The 25,416-nt window shown below is 36.8% G+C and overlaps 1 long non-coding RNA gene across 1 annotated transcript; it reads right to left on the reverse strand.

Annotated features, from left to right (window-relative positions):
• Nucleotides 1-234: 234 nt before the first annotated feature.
• Nucleotides 235-11,948, reverse strand: LOC123877944. Its single transcript, XR_006798706.1, has 3 exons — nucleotides 11,797-11,948; nucleotides 1,882-1,892; nucleotides 235-245 (listed from the first exon to the last, which is right to left on the reverse strand). It is a non-coding gene; the product is annotated as an uncharacterized LOC123877944 (long non-coding RNA).
• Between the last annotated feature and the right edge of the window lie 13,468 nt (nucleotides 11,949-25,416).

Genomic DNA, 25,416 nt, shown 5'->3' on the forward strand with positions numbered 1-25,416 from the left:
CACTCGTTTCATACAATCGCTGTTCCAATTTCATTTGAATATTAAGCAACCAAAGTCCATGAAATTTTGCAGACATATTCTAGAAACTAATATCTGTGTCTGTGGTGTTTTAGATTTTTCTAAAAATATGTAGTTTTAAAATTACAAGGGCTCAAAGGTTTGTATGAAAATTTTCAAGACCGCGTAACTTTGAAACCGAATATTTTAACAGAAATCTGAAAAACCACAGACATAGATATTGGTTTCTAGAATATGTCTGCAAAATTTCGTGGACTTTGGTTGCTTAATATTCAAATGAAATTGGAACTACGATTGTATGAAATGGTATGAAACGAGTGACGGAGAGAGCCCTCTTAATATTAATGAATTTGCAGTAATAAAATATCTGTCACGGAAATTCCAGCTCGTCAACCATTTTACGATGATTGCTTTGCGATGGTTGATGAATAAACAACAATTTTGTAAACGTTTAAGCATTGACTAACTATCTTTAAATTAAACGATTTTGATGCCACGAGTCATATAGTACGCGACAGGTCGAGGTGGCAATCGTGGTATGAGCCGGTGGGACACCCTGCACGTCCGCACGTTTCCCGCAAAAATTAACTGCAGAGTGCAGACTAAGACCTAAATGAATGTATTTTTTACTATTAGTTATTCCTATAAGAAAGTAATTAGGTACAAGTATATTCCCATAAAATATGATTTATTGTGTTGGTAAGCAATGCTGGATTCAATTTTACTGTAGAAACAAAACTACAATCAACTCTAATTTATACACGTAGCCATTCGTTGCTCGAACCGTTTGCCGCCCGAAATAAAGGCAACTAAATAAATTATAATTTAGCTTGAATAGCCCGCGTGGTGGGTGGTCCGAGCGGGACACCTAATTGGATAAATTGCTCAGTTAGAGATACGATAAGCGGAATTAAACAAATTGTTGCTTTACTTTCATTGTGTAACAGCCTGCCGCGCGTAAATTGCAATCTGAAGTGATATCTTTCATTCAGATCATCGAATTTCAAAAAGAACTACCGAATTTAATTTTTCTTACGTGTAAGTATGTATTTAATCATCCATACTAATATTATAAATGCAAAAGTGTGTCTGTCTATCTGTTTATCTGTCTGTCTATCTGTCTGCTACCTTTTCACGGCCCAACAGTTTAACTGATTGTAACGAAAGGTACAGAGTTAGCTTATATCCCGGGGACGGATATAGGCTATTTTTTATCTCGGAAAATCAAACAGTTCCCACGGGATCTTTAAAACCCTAAATCCACGCGGACGAAGTCGCGGGCATCCTCTAGTAAGCCATATATCACTATGATCAACCTATCACCGGCTGACTACTGAGCAGGAATCTCCTCGATTTTTTTTTATTCAGTCCACAAAACTGACTTCAATATTGTAAAAGAAAAAAACAAGTTGATACATGAACAAAAATACAGGTACGCAATTGTGTCTCCTGGATGTGGAATTGGCATGCGCGATTAAAATAAAAATCATTATGATAAATTCTCAGGTATGCAGGTTTCCTCACGATGTTTTCCTTCACCGTTAACGTAAACGCTATACATACTCGTATTTAATTGCTTAAAACGCACATAACGAATAAAAGATTGAGGTGTGTGCCCGGGATCGAACATCCGATCTCCCGAATAACGCCTTAACCACTAGGCTGCCATGGCTGTATGCATGCTATATTTTCTAAACTGTAGTAGGTACTGATTGCGAGAGATTTACAGGTGTTCGATGAGGACTGGCGTTAGTTCCGTCCACTCCGTCCATCGTCTTGAAAATTTTCAAAGATTATCAAACATTTTTGAAACTAAAATGACCAAATAACGTACAGAGAAAAAATTTAATCAATCTTTATTACTTTTTACCTATCTCGCCAGCTCACTTTATAAATAAAAATCATAGAAAAGTATAGAAATAACTCATAATTTAAAAAACGCCCGACACAAAAACCTTTATAAGAAATCTAGAAAAGAGCTGATAACTTTCAAACGGCTGAACCGATTTTCTTCGATTATAGCTAAGAACACTCTCGATCAAGCCAACTTTCAAACAAAAAAATAACTTAGCAAGTCATCTCTCATTCGCTACTGTATTAGCTAGCCATCGATTACGAAGTACGGTCGTTTGGTGTCTCACTGGGTGGTCCGATTGACGTCTCTATATGCCCGGACTAAACGCGCATCTAAATGTCCTTATAATTCACTACATTTACCTAATACTTTGCTATTTACTGTAACCATATGTTTTGTGTAAGTGAAACTGTCTAAACCCTTGCTAATAAAAGTTAACATTGCTTATACACGTCAAATGTATGAGTTATGACAGAAGATTTTAATGGTCATGAAACGCAGTGATTATAGTTTCTTTGCAGTCATGTGGAAACAGTGCGTAAAGAGCTCTGGACCCTAGTGTCCGACCATCTAATAGCTCGTTTACACAGGCTGCGTAAGCGTAGACGTAGCACGTAACCATTGCGTTGTAATGTATGGAACTGTATGAAACATGGCACACCGCTTGCGTAAAGCGTGGATGTATGCGTAACCCGGTGTGTTACGGGTCTACGCGCGTCACTATGCACGTGTCACATGTACGCAATTGGTGTGAATCGATCTGATATTGGGCAGCGCGTGGACTGCCACTGTATATGACGTAGTCGATGCAGTCTAGTAATTGTAGTAGTCAATCTGGGGGCGGGGAAGCGCCCCCGCCAAGTCGAGCATATTTATTGTTTTAGAATTCGTTTAGAATATGGCATGTGTAATTAAAAGTTACGACTTCTTAAATCCCGTTTCTAAATCTTATAACTTGATGCTTTATTGATAATAGTAAGAATAGTAACTGTTGAATGTAATATAAGCCGGTTAACGTTAGCCTATGAATCTTTCAATTGTTTGTATACCTACTTACTTCAGTCAAAAGCAAAGATAATTAACAAACATAATTAATAAAATCAATATACATGTCGGTAATTTATTGATAAGTTATGTAAGAAGCAACGTTTCATATTCTCCTAAGATCATACATTTTTTGACAAAATATAGCAAGATTGTTTAGTAACTTATCTTCAGATTACAGATAGTTTGATTATATTATTAATTTTGGCAGTTAGTAAGATCTCTGGACGATGGCCACCATGACCATGACGTCAAGTAGCGAAAGGGATGGTCTGATTGACGCAAGTGTATATCTACGCAAGAATAGTGCATGTGTTTAATTTATTGGTAAGTTTAGTCGCTAGATACCACGTTTTTTCAAGAGGCAACTAACTTTTAAATAAGAGAAAAAAGATTGTAAAGTAAATCGCGAAATGTACCGAAAACTGAATATATACTACGGTCACCCTAGCTAAACTGCATCCATAATAACCGATATTAGCCATCGATGGCAGATGGCAGTATTTTTTCTGCAAACTTAATTAGCACTAAAACGTGCGTTGAAAGCTTGTCGCTCATAGTTTCAGAGTCAACCGAATAGCGTACTTGGTAACTTTTTGATTGGGTGGTACTTACATTTTGACATTCAAAAAGAGAAATATTTTGAAAGTAAAAATTGAAGAATGATAATTTACTTTGTTTTTGCTATCACAGATAATTCTGATATTATAAAGGCGCAAATGTCTACCTGTTAGGTTAGGCCTTTTTATGGCCCATCCGCTTAACCGATTTTGGAGTTTGGTACAAAGATTGCTTGAATCTTGCATAGGCTACTTTTCCCACGGGATTTTCAAAAAGTGCATATCTAAGCAGACTAATTTTACGGGAATAAGCTTTTATACCTTACAGCTCGATTCAATTAAGAGAAAAAGCCTTCTCATCTAATTAAACTTTAGAGCGTCTTTAGTACCTACTGATGCCAAAAAAGAATAACTAGGTAGATAGGTATACATTCTTATATTACGAATAGGTATGTGTACCTATAGGTAATCCAAAACGTACTGATATAAATAAAATGCTGTCGAAAGCTAATTCGAATTTTATGAGTATTTTACGTAGTTAATTAGATAGTGTAAAGTTTTCGCGCAATCGATTCTTAGGAAATTTTGCAACCGTCTCTTAGTATAGAAACATGTTCTTGTGAATTTATTTATACTTCATTATGTCGGCGCCGATTATAAATAGGGATTAACATCGGACATTTGTAAAGGAATAAGTAATGTTCACTTTACATTAAAAACACTAATCGACGCGACGGCCTGATGCTTTTCATTACGGACGTTTTAATTTAAAAGCTTTACAGTAATTATTATCCATAATAATATCTTATTTGCTTTTTCTGTTAGCTTGTGAAACTTCGCAATAATACTCGAATATGTAATCTGAAATGGGACTTCAATGCAAAGCTGCTGTACACACATTTTTAAGAATTCTAGATCGTAAGAGGATCTTAACTTTAATCTCACTTCAGTTGAACACAATAAACTTTATCTCGCAAGATATAAAAATACTAAAATGAAACTATTTCACATGTTAAGTCTAACGAAAGATGAATCTCGAGCGCAAAAGGTTACCATCACATTTTGGTTACAAAAAGCCCTTATAAATAAAATATAAATAGCCATATGAAGCAATAAATTTGTTTATTGTACAATAAAATAATATACCAGTCGTGCTGGGTGGTCCGCAGACAAAAAGCGGGGCACGATGGTCGGTAACCCGTTAGAGCGGGGGCACACGATGCGTTGCGGCGGCGGTGCGGCGCGGCGCCGCGCTGGAGCGGTGTCGCTGCGTCGTCTTACATAGAAATATCTGTGGCATGTCACACGATGCGCTCCGGCACCGCGCCGGACTTGCAACCACCGAGACGAGGCGGTGAGGGGTGAATACGTTGCGACGTCGGAGCGGCACCGCTCAGTTGTTTGCGAATACATACATACATAAACGAACGCTGCTACAGCGCCGCGCCGCTACGACATAACAACTTTGCGGCGCCGCACCGCTCGTACTGTGCCCGCTGATACGGTGAAATCTTTGCGGTGCGGCGCCGCAACGCATCATGTGCCCCCAGTCTTACTATAGACGTGACGCTCTCCCGCACACTTCAGATATAGCTTCATTTTCCGGCCTCAATATTAAGTAATTATTTTTGAGTAGGTTAATCCATAAAATCAATTTTCATTTTACTTTACAGACAGCTGACAAAAGGGGTTCCTTAGTTACTTCAGTGTATGTCGGTCATCGTCGTAATCTGGGTGTTGGCGCACTTGGAAAAATACTTCCGCTTTTAATGATACACAGATGATTTTAAGTGTTTTACGCTTTAATGATGAAGACGAGTACTACCTATCACACTTTACACTAATATTATAGAGGCGAAAGTTTGTGTGTATGTGTGTATATTTGTTACTCTTTCACGCAAAAACTACTGAACGGATTTGGCTAAAGTTCGAAAATAGATTTTACCCCGAAAAATCAAAGAGTTCCTACGGGATTTTGAAAAACCTATATCTACGCGGACGAAGTCACGAGCGTTAGCTAGTAGGTATAATTATAAATTTTATTTTAATATTACAAATGCGAAAGCGTGTTGAACGAATGAATAGGTAGACGTGATTTTTTGCAAGCCGTGAGTGGCAAAGTTTACTTTTTATTCTGTGTAATTTAGAAAGATGTTTAAATTATCTACCATAGACTTTTAAAATACCAGATAGTACGCCATAAGTTTTTGGACGTGGGTCTACGTAATTTGCAAAATATATTTAGCACACGGCACAGTGCACGCTGAGATGGTGAGCGTTGATGTCTTTTCAACGACAGACTTTTGACCTTAAGGGGTAATTCGGAAAAACTTTTTTTTCTACGTAAGTATTTATAAGCATTTATATATTTTGTACTAAAGTATTTTATACCTTATATCTACTTACACTTTGATAAAAAAGTTCTTATCCATAAGCCCTAATTCGCACGAGCGCGGTTAAAAAAGCGTTGCGTTAAAACCCGGCGTTGCGCTGATAATACAAAGTGCGCGTTAAAAAAGTGTTAACGTGTGAACAGATTCTTGGGAATGCATTTGTTCTATTTGAACGCTTTTTTAACGGACGTTAAAAAAGCTCTTGTACGAATGAGGCCTAACTAGGTATATAAGTACAGGTAGGTACTACAATAATACAGTATAGGTAGGAAAGTACTACAAAAATATAATGAGGTATGATTTGTTTATTTGTAATCGATAAAGAGTGAAAGTGCTGAACCGATTTTAATAATTCTTTCACCAAAAAAAGCTACTTTATCCAAAAGTAACATAGACTATAAATTACAAAAGTACAGCTGACAAATTCGCGGACAAATGCTAGTTTGTCTATTAAAATTCTAAATAAGATTTTGTTAAACCTGTTACAGCCGGATATGAAATATTATACCTAGGTACCTACGTCGTGTATTCTATAACTTTTGAACTCAGCAAAAATATCAATGTAATGCTTTGTAAATTGATATCAAAGAGATAGAGCACGCCTAGCACGCTTGTTTATCTATCGCAGGTAGTTGAGAGTACCATACTTCATCACTTCAGATTCTGCCAACATCGCATTATTGGCGGTACCAAAGGATTCGGCTAATTTTAATGGTCTCTTGAACAGACCCTTATGATTGCTGGTATAGGAGACTTTTTTAGGAGCACAGGCAGAGGGCAAACCGCTACCTATGGGTAGTAATGGTTATAATGGTGGGTAGTGATGGGTAGTGATAGATGAAGAGACCGTTCATCACTACTCATCAGTGCATAGTCATATTATAATTGTAAAGGAACTATACCCAAATCAAAAAATCACATCTATTCGTTGCTACGTTGCGACGTGATTGAAGGACAAACCAATAGACCAACAACAAACAACAACCAACAAACAGACACACTTCCACATAAATATTATATGAGTAGTGATGTTGGAAAGCAACAGGAATACTCCTGTGCTACTCAAGTGAGTACTAACACGATTTCAAAACTTGATATATTTTTTGATCTCTTAACTGAAAAGCTACCCCATGTATTTTAATGGTGGCGACGCCATGTGTCAAGAAGACCATTTATATCAAAACACATGGCGATTACCTGGCGACAGGACCTATTAAAGACAGCCTCACCCAGATTGGTGGGTATCTTTTTTAGCTAAAAAACTCCTAATCGAAATATAATCACCCTATTGACAGTATTCTCTTTTTAAAGATATACCGGCTACGCCTCGCAATCGCTACTTTTATACCGACAATACCTATTGAAAAATGAATTAGTTAAGATATTTCATTCATTAATCAATTTCATTATACAAAGATATTTCTTATCTTCAAAAACTAGGACTAGGACTCTAGGACTCTAGGACTTAAGAATTAATCTGGTATTATTTATGGTCAATAGAGGTTTATGTATTTTTTACAGAAAAAATAAAACCAACAATTTATTTTATTTTTGATATCATATTAACAATTAACCTCTACCAGCATTCTTCTGAAGTAAAAACCCCTCGGTGTGAGAGTCTGACTCGTACTTAGCCGGTTTTTTTTTTATTAACTGGAAGATGCCCGCGACTTCGTCTGCGTGGATTTAGGTTTTTAAAGATCCTGTGGGAACTGTTTGATTTTCCGGGATAAAAAGTATGTAATGTAATGAATGTAAAGTATGTCCGTCCACGGGATATAAGCTAACTCTGTAGCAAATTTCGTCAGAATCGGTGAAACTGATCGGCCGTGAAAAGGTAGTAGACAGACAGACTGACAGACTGACACACTCTCGCATTTATAATATTAGTACGGATATGGATTTACAAAGAAAATTATTAAGAAATCATTTCAGAGCATAAAAAAACATCAATCTCCAGGAACAAACACAATTCATGGAAGTATGATAGAATTTTGCTCGATTCGGTCGTCAGAAGCGCCAACGATGCTGGTCTCCTTTTTGAACTCTGGCGCCGGCGTGCGGCTGTCCCAATATAGCATATCTTAATAACCTGATATAGAAAAGCGAAACAACTTCATCAATATAAACCAACGATATTAATAAACCTTTTTAGCATTTACGGTTCTACGAAAAGAGCTTTTTTTGCTTTGGCTAGTTTTATTCTTCAGTGTTTTCTATAAGAACGGCGTTCCCGTGTAAGAGGTGGTCACTCATTTGTCAGGAAACGAGAAGGTATTCGAGAAAAAATGGTATAAATGTCGGTCTCAATCAGCCAACAGGATGTTCTCACCAGTTATTTGTAGTCTGGATTGTAAAATTAATTATACGTCTGCTAAAATGCTTTTGTTGGAATCGCCGAGTGATTTTATATAGATAAATTAATGACGAATGTGTTTTATGTACAAAAAATAAGTTGTACCTAATGATTTCTAGGGTTCCGTATTCGAAAGGTGCCAATGGGGCTCCGCTTTCCGTCCGTCCGCCCATCCCAACGTCCGTCCGTCTGTCTGTCAGCAGGCTATATATTATTATCGTAAACCGTAATAAGTAGAAAGTTGAAATTTTCACAGAATATGTATTTCTGTTGCCGCTATAACAACAAATAATATAAGTTTCAAAATGATCGCCGTAAAAATTATCAAAAAATGAAAAGTGTTATTTCTTGTTCGATGCTACGGAACCCTATGTGTGCGGATCTGATTAGCACTTGGCCGGTTTTTTGTAAAGATACATACACAAGAAACATACTTGTAAATTACACACACACATGAAAAAAATTTATTAAAAAATCCGACTTCTAAAACTACATCGCATCGCACCGCACCGCACCACATCACATGGAATCGCACCGCATCGAATCGCATCGCACCACACCGCATCGCATCGCTCCGCACCACACCGATCGCATCGCATCGCACTGCATCGCATCGCAACGCATCGCATAACACCGCACCGCATCGCATCATACCGCACCGCACTGCACCACACCGCACTGCACCGCATCGCACCGCATCGCACTGCACTGCACAGCATCGCATCGCAACGTACCGCACCGAACTTCATCGCACCGCATCGCATCGCACTGCATCGCATTGCACCGCATCGCATCGCATCGCACCGCATCGCATTGCACCGCATCGTAGAGTATACTATATAGCCTAATTAAACTACTCTCATTCTGAAACCTGCTGAGATATGAAGTCTGCCGATAAAAAGTCTACTCAAAAATCTAAGTACCTAAATAAATAATATTTTATTCAAATGAATTTAAATTCCTACATATACCTAGCTACATATTTTTATTCTCCTAGCTGTTTAGATTTTTTCTTGCATGCTTCAATTAATATATCCATCACAAGCGATCCAAAAAATGTGTACCAGTCTTTAGATTGCAGTGTATTGTGTTGACGTGGTTTCAGGAATTATAATGTCTGTGGAGTCATTCAGAGTTGCCGCCTTAGCCGCCATTGGCGAAATTCGGCAGCACTCTTGAAATTTGAGCACGCGTCGAATATATTACCTACACTCAGGCTAAGCATTGTGCATCATTATGTATTTCTTGGAAAGTTTTCGTAATTTATTCATTTTGAGGGTTCCGTATCTCCCTCCGTAAAGGAAAAACGAAACCCTTATAAGATCACTTTGTTGTATATCTGTCTGTCTGTCCGTCTGTCCATCTGTCGTGTCTGTCAAGAAAACCTATAAGGTACTTCCTGTTGACTTAGATAGTTCAGACTTAGAAAGTTTCTATGTCTTGATGGATATATGGATGGATTTTTGGATGTTTGTTAATCTTTCATGCAAAAACTACTAGACGGATTTGGCTGAGGAATAGAGATAGATTATATTATATACCTTGGATTAACACATAGGCTAGTTTTTATCCCGGAAAATCCCACGAGATTTTTGAAACCTATATCCACAGGAACGAACTTGCGGGCATCAGCTAGTAAATAATAAACACAAGTTGGGTAGTGACACTATGTTAGTGAACGGACTTTAGGTATCACGCGTCTTGGGTTCAAAGCATTGGTGTGGTATACATTCCTGATTCAACCTTCCTTCCATCTAACTACTTCATTTAAAAGCATCTCGCGTTCTACAAAGTTATAAACATCAGCTGTGGTTCATCTATGCGTTTAGTCGGCATAATTACAACATATTATTACAGTAGAAATCCCGAGTTCCTTTTAAACAAAGATTTATTTGTCCATTTTATGTCTGATGAGTGTCAGATAACTTTGTTGCAGTGTGTTTAAGTGAGCATTTATTTATATTCATTACAGCTTAAACATGAATAATGTGAGCTCTTGGAAATATGTCAAGTCACAACACTGTCATCCTGACCTTTTGCACGGACATAAATAACTTTTAACGCTATGGTTATCTGCGTCGGAGTGCTTGCCACAGTTAAGGGTTATGTTTGGTGATAATGATAACAAATGGAACTGGCACATACATCTACCTACGTTGTTGTCATTAATTTTTTGTCGTTATTTCAAACCGTTCTAACCTGAAGTGATGGCTCACGCAGCGAAACTCTAGGATTTAGAACTCTAGAATTTAACAGTCAATTAAGATGTTAAAGGTGCGATATCGCATGTAAAATGTAAATGTAAAATCATTTGTGACCTATGATGGCCACGGCGTACTTAATCCAGATTCTGTATTGATCCGATATAGAAAGGATCATTTCCTGAAATAAGGAGCAAGATAACAAGTTTAATGGGAACCTATCTCTACGAGGTTCAAGAAGGCAGCTCCTACGTCAGTGGGATCTTCAAAATTAAACTTGCTTATGTTCACAAGTTCTTCGAATTGAGATTTTTTAATATATAAAATTCTCAGCGCCACACACACATTCACAGTAGGGACATAAAATCTAAATTGGACGAACTTTTTTATTGATTCAATTTTACTTAGTTGTATTTTAGTTTTTTCAGCTATTTGGTATTACAAGGAGTATTGGGCACATAAAGCAGCAACGAGAGCGATTAATCAAACTGAATAAAGTCAAATTCCGTAAGTATAACACAAATCGTTTTACAAGTAAGATAGGTAGGTACATCATACGGATACCCAGGAACGATAGCATTCGCTATGCGAGAGCGATCGATATGCGTCGGGCATGGTCATACTTATCAGACAAATCAGATTTCAATTGGAGGCTCGTACGTCAATCAGGGCGTATCGATGTCCAGCGCCGGTAGCGGTTTGGCAGAGCGATAGTGCGGGCCGCGAGCCGCGAGGCGCCCTGCCACGTGGGTGGGCGCCGCGGGTGGCCGCGCGCTGGGTGGCCCACGCACACACGCGCCGCAACACCAACACATGCCACGCAAATAAACACAATAATCAACTAACGATACTTTACTCCGTCACCGGATAGACTAATCTCTCGGATGCTATTGCAGGAATCGCGCCGTGACACGCGCGCTCACCTTTCCTACCGCACTCGTATCGTACCCATTACGTTCCATTGCTGCTAATTTTCTTCTCCGCTCACGAGCACGTTATAAGGGTTTAGAGACCCATAAAATCTAGTATATATTGCATAAGATGAATCTTTTACTTACTTACTCACTCACGCAGTTTATATTCCGTTACTAACGTTAAAATTTAACATAAGTACGAAATCCAATTCTCTACATAAACTTAGTTGGATTTACTGCTAATTGACATCAAAAGCACATTACAAGAAGAGCGATGGTTTTCAGCTGTTACCTAGCCATAAAGCAAATATATATTCATCACCATATTGCCGATTTGCAAGTTGCAACTTTTTCGTCTTGGCTTCCTTGATAGTATTGATTTGATGTGTCGTCGAATTGCAGTTGTAGGTACTAAAAGGTCATTAGGTACTTACTACCTTAAACTTAAACTCGACCTTCGGGGTGATTCCCTAACTCAGTGTCTGACAATGAATGACAGCCAGCGAGCTCAATTTTTAATCCATTGAAGTTTTTCTACGAAATACTATTTTAATATCACCCAATAAAGCAGCAATGTACAACCAACCAACCTCGGTGGCTATCATTAAGTGTTTAACACTGAGTTAGTGAATCACCTAGCTGGTTCTACCGATTTCGCTTCAAGGGTATCCGGAAGTCAAACAACTATACAAAAACAGGTAAATATGTGGGTTACAATAATAATAAAAAACAGATAATCTCGGTTAACCACCTGTAAACGGCTAAGTACCTAGGTACAAGAAGGATGAAACACAATCGCTTGTTTAATCTTCCAAAGGCCTCTAATCATGGGCTTATATAGTCTTTCCGATTATAGTATCCCAAGCAACCAATATATCAAGGCAAAGTGAGCCTCACTAACCACTTGGTCCGCGCCATTGAGTTAATTAATATAAGCCACGATGAGCAAACCTCATACTGCATCAGGTGTCAAAGAAGTGCTCCACCCAATGATTACAAAGAGAAACATTATCATGATCTGACTTTTATATTCTTGTACCTATAACATTACCATTCTTGTTGTATAATTATTATGAAAAAGGGAATGGCTATGTTCGTTGTAGATGTGTGTACTTAATGACAAACAAATTGAAATTAAATAAAAAATCAGTTAAGTGCGAGTCGGACTCGCACAGAAAGGGTTCCGTACCATGGTACAAGAAATAACACTTTAATTTTTTTTTTTTTTTTCATGGCGGCAATTTTGTTTTATTTTTTAATATCTGTTGTTATACCGGCAATAGCAATACACATTCTGTGAAATTTTCAACTCATCTATTACGGCCCACGAGTAACAGCCTGTTGACGACAGACGGACGGACGCATGGAGTTCGGAGGCTTAGGCCACAGAATAATATAATAGTACTAAAGGCACAATAGGTAAAGACATGCTCTATGTTTTATGGTTCACAAGATACAGCCCACTGACAAACGAACGGACAAACGGAGAAACGAATGGAGGGACGGACGGACAGCAGAGTCTTAGTACCAAGGTTCCGTTGGCATCCTTCGGATACCGAACCCTAAAAACACGACTGCCCTGCCATATCAATTTTTTTTTAAATAACTATACCTAGTATCACTCGGGATGATGTAAGGATTCCAATATTACATACACCCAAAATTCAGGTATTTAGAAATTATAGTGGAATAAAAAAAACTCACATATGAACCCTGAAAACATTGCACTCCTTTTTCGGGCGGTGCGTAAAAATACAACTAACGCAACGCCTCCAAGCAGTCAGGTTGAGATTATTTTGCGGAAAATCACTGACTCTAGTAATATGGTAGCTCTCTGGCAATCCAGCCGGAACAGTAGAAAGAAACAAAATGCAACGACAGACAGAATATCATACTGAAACGTACATAATATGTACTTATAAGAGCGCCAGAGGAGCACACACTACAATGCTGCCTATTTCTAATTTGAAAACGGGGCAAAAACTTGAAGGTGATTCGGCCAACACCGAACAAAATAGCATACCTATACTTATAAGCTTTAACGTGAGAAGGCCTATTTATCCAAAAACCGGCCAAGTGCGAGTTAGACTAGCGCACTGAGGGTTCCGTACTCGGGTATTTTTTCCAACATTTTGAACCATAAATCAGAAACTATTATGCATAAAAATAAATAAAATTCTGTTTTAAAATAAACAGGTAAAGCCCTTTCATATGATACCCCACTTGGTATAGTTATCTTACTTTGGAAATTGAAACATATTTTTTTTTAAATGTGTGACCACAAATTCGCGGTTTTCAGTTTTATTCCTGTATTTGTGCTATAAGACCCACCTACCTACCAAATTTCATGATTCTAGGTCAACGGGAAGTACCCTATAGGTTTTCTTGTTAGACACTACTGACGGACGGACGGATAGACGGACGGCCAGACAGACAGACAACAAAGTGATCCTATAACGGTTCCGTTTTTCCTTTTGAAATAGGGAACCCTAAAAAAAATAAGCAATATTTATTCATGGCATAAATTATGTACCTACCAATGCCCAAAGACATCTTTAAATCGACAACGTAACATTTGTCTATCCCCTACATTGTTGACTTATATATTACAGGATCTCCTAATTGCTTGGGTATACCTAACCAAGCAATATATTATAGAGTATATATAGTATATATAGAGATAGGTAGGTACCTACTGTTAGTGCTACTATAGTTAGGGAGTAGGTAATACCAGCGTATTCAAAAATTTAAATGTGCCCGTATGGAAAGTACGGGTAAAACTGTTACCGACTCTAAATTTAAGTCGGTAAATTCCGATTTTTAATGTTACCATTGTTTAAAGTTTCTCATTTTATGACCAGAAGCCTTCACTGTTGTTACAGAACAACACTTCACTAAAATGATTCATGATGAGGGTTTCCACCTATACCTAAAGTTATAAAACCAGTACTCATCTCCACGTCATTTAGTAACCACACATATGTTCTGTAGGTACTTGTCCTATCTCCTAAAGCTTTTTATTTGCCAGAACTATCATTATTTTTGGCATAAAATATTTTTAACAATTTAAAACACACATCACCTTCTGCTTTTAATTTAACTCACGTATTTATTTCAATTCAAAAGCTATTTGTAAAAGCTAAGTAAGTATTAGAAAAAACATTTTCTTTTCTTCTGTCTTCTATTTTATTCTTTCTAAAATACTAAACATAAAAAATGAATCCGATCAGGTTTATTTCTAAGTGAAATACAGTAAGCGCCAGACTTTTGGAAATGGAAACCCTATTAAAATAATCTCACCTCGCCATTACATTGTAAGCATCGTGCCTTCGCCAAAATGGGGTCTTTCGTCAAGCATCATCAAAAGGAATAACAATTGAATGCAGTAGCGTTTTACGTGTTTACATATACTGACTAAGCAGAACCTTTCAAAGGACAATGGGAAAGTTACGGACAGTATGATTTTTTAAAATTCTATAATAAGTATCTATCAGCTGTTGAATCCAAAACTGAAACTTATAATTTCAAAATATGCCTTTGTAATGGCTTTGGAAGTCGGTAGTTTGAATATAATTTTGCTCATTGTTCTTTATAGTGGCAGGTGGTATGAAAATGGGAATTGAACATAAAACATTTTAGATAAGTTGGAAAAACTGTTTTCACGCGACATTATGCCTATGAAGAAAACAAAGATGGAGAAAAAAATAGAAGCGACATTTATACTTACCACTTTCTATGTCAAGGAGTCAAGTGCAAGTCTTACTTTCTTATTTCACTAGTTCAGGGACCTAAAGATGATCTTGGCCTTCGACACTAAAACCTGCCATTCATGCCTGTCATGCAAGTGATGCGCCATTTCTTGCCAATTGGCTCTTCCGAGAACTTGCAAGTTTTTCGAGTTTGCGACTTACCCAATGCATACAAAAGAGTTTTTCTTAACATTAATAAAAATTATGCAGGTATATACGCCTAAACACTAAATGTATTGTGCCACTCCTAAATGGATAAGTAACAAACATAATAGTCATTTAATTTGTGCGTGCTCGACAAACGCCATCCGGCACATAAACAACGCATACAAATGACATGTTACAACACTTCATTCGAAGAATCTCAATCGGATTAATTTCATCGCAGTCCCAAAGACCATTAGGAACGTTTACGAATATTTAATTGATCATTATGAGCAATTAAAATGCCAAGTAGACAGATCAACCTCACTGCGTAATGATAGACCACCTGCACCAAGCCAAGTTACCAAACTTATAATTCAAATCTCAAAAAAACAGGCGCTCATAAAAACAATTAAGTTTGACCGCTTTCCCATAAAAGAGAGTAACATAACCACTCTTAGAGCAATTAAGGATAGTAATGGCAGGAAAGGATGGTAACGCACGTGAGCGGCCATTACGAAGTGGTATCGCCATAATATTATTTATTCTACGAATTTAAGGCAAAGATTATAAAAAATAACATCTGATACAACTGATAGCTGTTTGTTAAATTATCCCGAAGTGCTATAGGCTATTAAGTATATCACACGCAAAGCTAATTTTACCCAAATTTACAATTTAACCGACTTCCAAAAAAAATGCTTCTCAATTAGACCTGTTTTTTAATGTATTTACATTGATTTCTCCAAGGTTTCTGCAACGATTTGCAAATGTTTTTTTAATCAACAGAAGAAGTTTCCGCGTTGGTCCCACAAAAAATTCTGCATCGTCCTTAATCCTGATGCAGGGTTACTAGACTACCCGTTTAAGTTATCAAGATTCAGGAAGGGTTCATAGTGAAATTTTTGGTATCAAGCAATGATTACTTATACTAAAAAGCTTAAAATAACAATTATTTAAAAAAAAAAAAAACGACTTTCAAAGAAGTCGGGCGAGCATAAAAAAATTAAAAAATCAAAGCATTACGTTCCCGCTACTCAACATACATAGGTGTAGAAACGAAAATTATTTTTTTACTTTGTAGTGGCTTTAGAAGTCGGTTTTTTGAAAATATTTCCCAAAATCTTTCTTAAAATCATCTTACCGCTTAAATTTCAGAACCTTACCTTTTCTAATTTTAATCTCCCATCCAATCGCAAATCCATCATTGTATTTTTGTGGTTTAAACTTAATTCTTAATTAGCCGCTTAAAATAGCAACAAATCACCGATTAAAATAAATTACTGTGAAATAAAAACCCAAATTACATTTCATCTTCTACAGCGGCCATAAATTTTTCAAAGTTCATAAGAATGTTAAATTTTCAAATTAGTCGTACAAAACATACAATAAAAATTTTAGTGTGTAATAATACCTAATCATGCGAACGAATCGGTATACATTATGTCACTTTTACGATGCCGACAGAGGTCTTGGCATATTTTGATAGGTACTAGTGTGGTTATCCCTGGTTTGTGCACGATGAGCATTTAAGTTTAAGAAGGCATAAAATTTTGTTGACTTGATGTATATTGTATTGTAGCAGAGACTCGAAACACAGAGGATTTTCCTCTGTGCTCGAAGTATCCAAAAGTGAAACGTGAGAAAGATATCCTACTAATCCACTAATTATATACATTTTAATAATAAGGTGCAGGCTCTTTAGAACCTTTTTTCATATCAATCAGTTAGTGTTAGTAATTAATGATGAGCGCTCAAGGAAAAACAGCAATATTTAAAAGAGGCAGGTATACCTGTACAGATTTGAGATTAAGATAGGTACGCGTTTATCTCTATTATGTGAATACTAACGTTTCGAGGCGTAGCAAACATGATGCGTGACGTCTTAAAAACTATTGCAGTCAACGTGGGTGGTCTTTGTCATTCGTTGCATTATAAATTATAATCAATTTGTACGCCTAACTCTGCGCCGGCGCACCCCTCGCAATGTGCCGGATAGATAGGTCTTTCGACACGCATCCTGTCTCTATTAACTACTTTGTCGCACTAGCAGTAGGTATTCGTTTGAAGAAGCCGATCATATTATGACATAGAGTTGTGAGGTTTTTATTTACACTAAGCTATTGTAATATTTTTCATAATTGATTTTTTTTTCAGGTGCGTTCGGTTTCCAGCAAATCTGTTACAATTTTGGTGCTTTACAGGCAATGTGAAATGACCCAATAAAACACTGTAAAATAAAAATATGTCTTCTTACTCTGCTTACCTTCCTATTGATTTAGTGATTGTATTACTCACTAGTAATTCCCGCGGCTTCGTTCGCATGATATAAATTGTCTATAGTAGCACTAGAGGATAATGGTTTATCTATAATTAGTATTATATAGTATATTTATATTATTACTAGCTGATACCCGCGACTTCGTTCGCGTGGATGTAGGTTTTTTAAAATTCCCGTGGGAACTCTTTGATTTTCCGGGATAAAAAGTAGCCTATGTGATAATCCAGGGTATAATCTATCTCCATTCTAAATTTCAGCCCAATCCGTCCAGTAGTATTTGCGTGAAGGAGTAACAAACATACACACACACACACACACACATACAAACTTTCTCCTTTTTAATATTAGTGTGATTAGTTATTTATTAGTTATATCTATAATAAGTATATATATATATGTAGTAGTAATATTAAAAGAATTTTCAGAATCAGATCATTATCCCCTTTTTATTAAGTATTGGAATAGATGATGCAAAAAAAGTAAATATACTAAAACCTAACCTAACATACCTATACTAAAAATAAATACTATTTATGAGTCAGATACAGAGTTGTGTAAAACATGCAATAATAATACAAACAACAAGAGTAATAAAAAAATAACATAACATCGAGGAAACACAAAATTTTATCATAATGGTATGCGAATAAGACCACCCACATCGACCGACTGTTGCGGCTTAGTTATGGGCAAATTTTGCAAACAATGCAGACCCTGGTGTGGGATGACTCAATTAGTAGGATCCAGGAGATAATAGGACGCACAATGGGCCGTAAATAGCTCTAGACGCCACTACGAGTCGTAGAGATGGCCATACTGAGAGATTTATTTTAGATTTACAATTTGTTTTCTATCGTAGAATAGGAGATTTCTTCATGAGATGAATGAAATGTTACGAAATAGTATTATTAATTCAATGAGAAAACGTGATTTGTTAAGAAATATTGCTTTTGAAACTTTTTATCTTTCTTCTATTTTACTTAGCTTTTTAGTTTTTATTCAAAAATTTGGTATGCCACACAGGTCCGTACTACGTAGTAGGTCACGTTAGAATACGTTACATACTTACGTAAAAAGAAAAAAATTACGACACTCGGGTCACATCACAGACATGCGCTGCATTTGTAGAATAGACGAGATATTCTTCTATTCTCATGCATCTTGTATCTTCTGTCTTACTCATTACCAAGCGCAAATTATAAAGGTACGCATATTACGCCATGTACTGACTTAATATGGACGTCACATGTCTAGGAATGATTAATGTGTGAATGTAGCTATGTATCAATCTGAACAATGCCTGGTAGTGTATTCTAGCAATAAAAACTACATATCTGCATAAGGTTCTGCCGACGAAACGAAATAAATTAATGATGATGAAATAACAAAAATTGAGGTAAACAATATAATCAATCATTAACGCGTACTCGTCAGCAACAACGACAACGCGAACAAGTAAAAGATGTTTAAGTAACAGCAGGATGCTCTCGGTTCCCAGATATTTTTTGGAGTTTTTTTTCTTCACTTCGTCAAGGTGGCATTGGGCAGAACAAACTTAGCCTCGAGCGCGACATCAATAATTCACTCTTCAATCTACACAGAGTCCCAGTTTGTTTCCATTATCAGATAGACATGTAAAAAATTGATTATTATTTAGGTATATTTTTACGCTCCGAACTTTCTAAGCGATAAAAGGAAAAAATGATTTTTTTCTAAGGATTAAAGAAAAAAGGTGAAAAGTTAATTATTATATACATTATAATATGTCTTCGCAATATACACTTTACCTACAGTGAATTTTGGACCACATGTGGACTCGACCATCCGTAAATTGGACAATTCCCAAATTGGACCAGTTCAGAATTGGATCAACTACAAATTAAGTGAGTATCGAAATGTATGAAATCCCTTAAATAAATAAAGAAAAAAAAAGTGATTATCGGAAAAATAGAACTGGCCCAATCCAAAGAGCAACCGCCGAGTTTCTTGCTGATTCTTCTAAAGGAAAGGCATTCCGAACCAGTAGTAGATGCTCTTGACGATTCAAAAGTACTTGCAAAAGTCTAATTGAATAAAAATATTTTGGATTGAATTGAATTGAAAAAATTTGTACTGATATTTTTTTTATAAATTAACTTCCCGCATGTTTGCCGCCTAAAGATACGGAATGGAAACAAACCGTGAGCGACAGATATCGGTCACGGAGCTGACCGTGCTTCCTGATTCAATATCGCCGAGCTCCGTGGATAATCTTCGTGCGATTATTTACATTTATCCATCCCCGGGACCTCTTGTTCCAACTTTATTTTCCCAAGTAAGTATTGTCGATGTTTATTTTCGTAAAAAAAAAAACTGTACAACCGTTGAAGAGTTTTAATCAATTGTTGACTATTTTCCTTTCGGCCCAGATTCTTTTATTCGCTTTTTATGACCTTGAAAAGGATACAAAAACTTGAGTAGATTTGAACCTCTTTCTGTAGGTATTTTGACTTACCTATTATACCTATTATCAGTTGGATTATTTTATTTTTTCTGGCTTTAATTCTAGACACACCACGCCATGATATAGGTACTTAGTGTACCCACTCGAATATGTTGAACCAACATTTCTATGTATTTATTAACAAAACTTTGGTAGAACCAAGTTATGATGTTTGTTATATTGTCACTTCGCACGGAAAAAGAACCAACTTTATTGCTAAGTTAGTAATTTAAAAAAATACTAGTTTTAGTAAAGACCTATTCGTGAAAAGAAGTCGTAAGTATTTTTTAAATTCCACATTACAATTTACAATGAGCACATAAGCAAAAGCGCAGGCATTTGCTAGTTGGTAAAATAAACGGCTACCGGTTATCTCACAACTTGGTATCTTTTTTTCGTAAACTTACGAGCTGTCATCGCTTTCAAGAAGTATAAAAAATGTCGTCGCAAGTGGAGGACGGAGGTGTTTGCGCAGTCAGTTATCGGGCGCTTGCTACCTCGAGAGGATAAACAACAGCTTTAATTCTTTGACAGTGAACTGCTGCTTTCTGAGGTTTTGCATTGTTGGTTTTTAAGGTGTCTACTATTTGCGTACTGTTTAGGACATTGCTCTTTATGTGTGTTTTAGTTTCTATGTTGGAAAACTTCTAGTTATATTTGGGTGCATGCAAATATAGATACATTTTTTGAAGCCTCGATAGCTTAACGGTTGAGGAGCGGATTGAATTCCGAAAGGACGGCGGCGGTTCAAACCCCACCCGTTGCACTATTGTCGTACCCACTCCTGGCACAAGCTTTACGCTTAATTGGAGGCGAAAGGGGAGTATTAGTCATGATTAGCATGGCTAATATTCTTTAAAAAAAAATTGTGAACAGCCAAGTGGACCTCCTAGATGGTGGCGTTCAGGGTTCGATCTCGGGCACGTACCTCTAACTTTTCGTGCCTCTAACATTATGTGCGTTTTAAAATATCACTTGCTTTATCGGCGAGGGAAAACATCGTAACCTGCATGCTTGAGAGTTCTCCATAATGTTCTCAAATATGTGTAAAGTCTGCCAATCCACACTTGGTCAGTGTGGTGCTTTATGTATTTAATTCTAACCGAAAGTTCAAATCCCAATTTTTCATGGAAATAACTTGAAAAATGATGGAGTCCATGTAACCTACAAAAACTGTGCATTTTTCGTGATAATTTATAACCTATATCACTGAGAGATATCTACCAGTGAAAGATTTTTCAGAATCGAATCATTAGTTCCGGAGATTACCTTCTACAAACAAACTTTTACTTTTACTAATACTCCCCTTTCCCCTGCAATTAAGCGTAAAGCTTGTGCCAGGAGTGGGTACGACAATAGTGCAACGGGTGGAATTTGAACCGCCGACCCTTCGGAATTCAGTCCGCTCCTCAACCGTTGAGCTATCGAGGCTTTAATATTACATAGTAAGTGTAGAATAGATGTAATCATGAGTCAGTAAATAAATATCGCCAACGTATCCATGCGTACTGTGCCGTGTAGGTTCTGTGCGCTGTGTAGTGTGTACTCAGGACACAGTAGCTGTTGGCGCTACCCGTGCTACGCGCTACCTGCTGCCTCGCGACTGCCGCGCCCTAAACAACACAAACAATGCTTATCAGCCCATAAAAATACTAAGTCCTCAGGTAAGGCCGTTTATTGTGTACAAACCCATAAACCGGCATTTAAGTTGGTAGCTCTCGCAACGATGCTGCATACGAGTTTATCTTCTTGCAAGCAATATTTCCCAAGTTACATTTCTAGTTGAGTACACCTATCTAATTAAACTATAACTTGATCAGTACTAGGTATACCCTTTCCATATACCTACGAATCTATGAAAAAGTATTGGTTAAACAATAAATTCGATGTTTGAGTACGGTTTGCTTTGAAATTAAATTATTTATTTATTTATTTTATGTGGGGTACCTTGTGCCACAGACTCTACCACCGGTTCAGAAAGCAGTTCTACTGAGAAGAGCTGGCAAGAAACTCAGCGGTTGCTCTTGTGTAACAAACAAAATGCGTAGATACACAATAACACAGGAAAGCAATGTAACCACATTTTACACCACCTTGTAGGCTGCTGAATGCAATGCCGACCGTTTCCTTGCAACCTCATCTTTTGTGAGCTTAGGTACATGCCACAAATAGAACGTGTCAAGAACTGTATTTTTCGTTGTGCCCTGTGACATAATAAAACATGTAAGTAGGTGTAACTGCACTGCCTACGGCGTTTCTTATTTTTCCATAATGTGGCAGATATTTTTGATTCGTCTGCCTTGAACGGTATTAACCCTTCCACTTTTACCTTAACCACAATTTTATGTTAAAAGAACAAAATCATAAATCTTTCGACCGAGACATGTTTAAAGCGAAAAAAGTAACACATGTCCGCGTCGTGTTATAGAGGGACTAATTTCTTTTAGGGATTAATTTTTTTTACGTTTTTAAGGAACCCAGCAATGCCACCCACGACGATTGCAAGACAACGCTATAAGTAAGAAAGGGGAGATAATATCTTGGAACATTAGTCTGAATAGCCCATTCAATGTACTTGTTTGGATGTACTTGAAACATAATACAATGCTCGTGTGATATGATTTGATGGCTCTACTCTATGTCGAGGGGTACGAAAGTCTGACTCAAAGTAAAAGTCCCGGGAACTTATGTTCCTGGTTTGTTATAGAAACTAGACTAGACTCCGTTCCCTTATGATATTGTGAAGAAGCGAATTGTGGATTTATTATGCACAAAGGTTTTCCGTTTTGCACCCACCATGACAGACAGTTACATAAAATAATATGGCTATCTATAATGGAGTAACCTACGAGTATCTATTTAAAAATAAAAAATAAAAAAAGCCTTTATTATCTACTACGTTTTCCAAATACATGATTATTATCTAGTATTACAATAATTTATTTATTTTAAGTCATTTTTGTTCATAAATTCATCATATTCAAAATAATATCAATTCAATTCCCAATATCAGTACTTACATTCATCGTCATAATAAAAATTAACATTTAATGTCAAAATTTATGTTTAAATATTAAGTCCCTTTTTATAATAATATATTCACGTATAAGTCGCCTGAATGGCGTAGGCCTCCCCCAAATCTCTCCAAAGTACCTATCTACGGGTATAATATAAAAATTCTCTGGTAGAAAATGATTTTTTATATTACATGTAGGGCTCTTCCACTGACTGTATGAGCCTATTTTTTTTAGATTAAAGCATTCTATCTTAACCTGCATTCATTCACAATTTCATCATCATCACAAAACAGCACATCATGCCTATCATTTCCTCAATATATTTCTAGGCAGGGTAAGTATACGCTGGGTCCCAAAACGATTTATTATAATGATAATATGAAACATTCAACTATCAATATAAAAGTTGCCGAATATCATACGTCTCATACCCGCGGTTTTCGCCAGTATGTCGGTTTGGCAGTACCTACATAATGACCACAAGCGATTCCCTTTGACCAGACGATGTGAATTATGAGGGTCGAGTGCAAAAATAAAAGCCCAAAGTTTTATTATCGAACTCAGAGGACATCTTGCAAAACATACCTACCTACATACCTACTCGTAGGTTTATTTAGATACCTACATCGACATATATTCTAATAAGTAGTTAGTAGTTACCTATATTATTAATAACTTAACTGTTATATGAGCTGATAAAAAGGACGCGGCGCTAGGCAAAAGCTTAGAAAATTCTTATGAAAAATATCTCGGACACGTACGAAGCGATTTGCTTTCTCGTTTCTAATCCGAACCGCTAGGATATGGAACGCCCTTCCGGCATCAGTTTTCCCATACACTTTTAATATGAGTACGTTCAACTCTTATTTTTTTTATTCACTATAGGCAAGCGCTTGACCACAATCACACCTGATGGAAAGTGATGATGTGGTCTAAGATGGGAAGCGTTTACCTAGAAGGTGCCTATTCACTCTAGGTCAAGAGTGAATAGGCAACTTCTAGGCAAGCGCACTCCATCTTAGTCTGCATCATGACTGTTAGCAAGTCTGATTGCAGCCAAGCGCTAGTCTGTAATTAAAAAAAAATCCTTTTATTATACTTACCGTATTTTGGAGGTATGGGCTTATTTTTCTTTTTTTCAGTGTCACCTCCAGTTTTCAGTACCTATAACGAGATCTAGTCCCGAATAGCTGATGTAGAACCAAGTACAAGTTCTACATTATAATGAACAAACTATCTACAGTGTGTCGAAAAAATATACCTACTTAGGTCATTTTATGGAGCTGGCGAACCAAACAGTGTACCTACCTAATTACAGTTCTGGTCAAAGTTACTTTTTTTTTCAATTCGGATATTTTTTCCTCACTGAATTCCTCATTTTCACGAAAAACTGCGTTAAACTGTGTGTACCTACCTACCAACTGAAATTGAGAACAAATTTCTTGATTTCGATCACTGAATAGGTAAGTACTATCTTGAAGTTTGAACTCATTTACAAGCAAAATTGCCTAAAGCTGTGTTAAAATTGAGTTTAAAGCTCACAAGCTCATGATTTCGGCCAAAAGGGTGTAATCACAGTAGCGTTTCAGAAGCTTTCAGTCAGTTTTTCCCCCTCCTGTAAGATTTTACTTCGTGCAAAATTTCCCCGTTTGTGCCATTTTGCCGTTTTGCATTACTGTGCTATTATACCTTCAACTTCATTTTTAAATCAATCAAATTAACCCTGTCTTTTATTGCAGCTATATCTGGATACTCGTAGATTCTCTCAACCGCACAAGAATGAAGCGGTCGCTCCGATCAAAATAAGGTCTTTGAATAATTATTTATGAATAACTTATTTTTTATAGTTCATCGTACTAAATGACGCGATAATTGGACTCCATCACGATCAGTTTCTATCAGTTTAAAACGAATAAAGGCTCGGATTGCATTCTTGGTCCGCGTACTTAGGTATCATTTGTTGGTTAAAACGATGCACATATCTCTGTAATATCACAAAAACTGCGAAAACTTTTAATAGGTGTATTTAATAAGCTTTGATTTGCTTTAAAATAGTTAGGTAGCTTATTTTCACACTTAATATTATAAAAGCGAAAGTTTGTGTGTATGTGTGTGTGTGTATGTTTGTTACAACTTCACGCAATAACCACTGGATTTGGCTGAAATTCGGAATGGAGATAGATAATATCCTGGATTAGCACAAAGGCTACTTTTTATCCCGGAAAACCCAAGAGTTCCCACGGGATTTCGAAAAACCTAAATCCACGCGGACGTAGTCGCGGGCGTCAGCTACCTATTACTTAATAAACTTGTACACACGACTGGAATTAGGATCCCCAAGGTTTGCATTGGGCTAAAAAGCTCTACTAATGCTGAAATCTATAGAGCGTAGGTACTTTAAT

Source organism: Maniola jurtina, chromosome 2, assembly GCF_905333055.1.
Source record: "Maniola jurtina chromosome 2, ilManJurt1.1, whole genome shotgun sequence".
NCBI lineage: Eukaryota > Metazoa > Arthropoda > Insecta > Lepidoptera > Nymphalidae > Maniola > Maniola jurtina.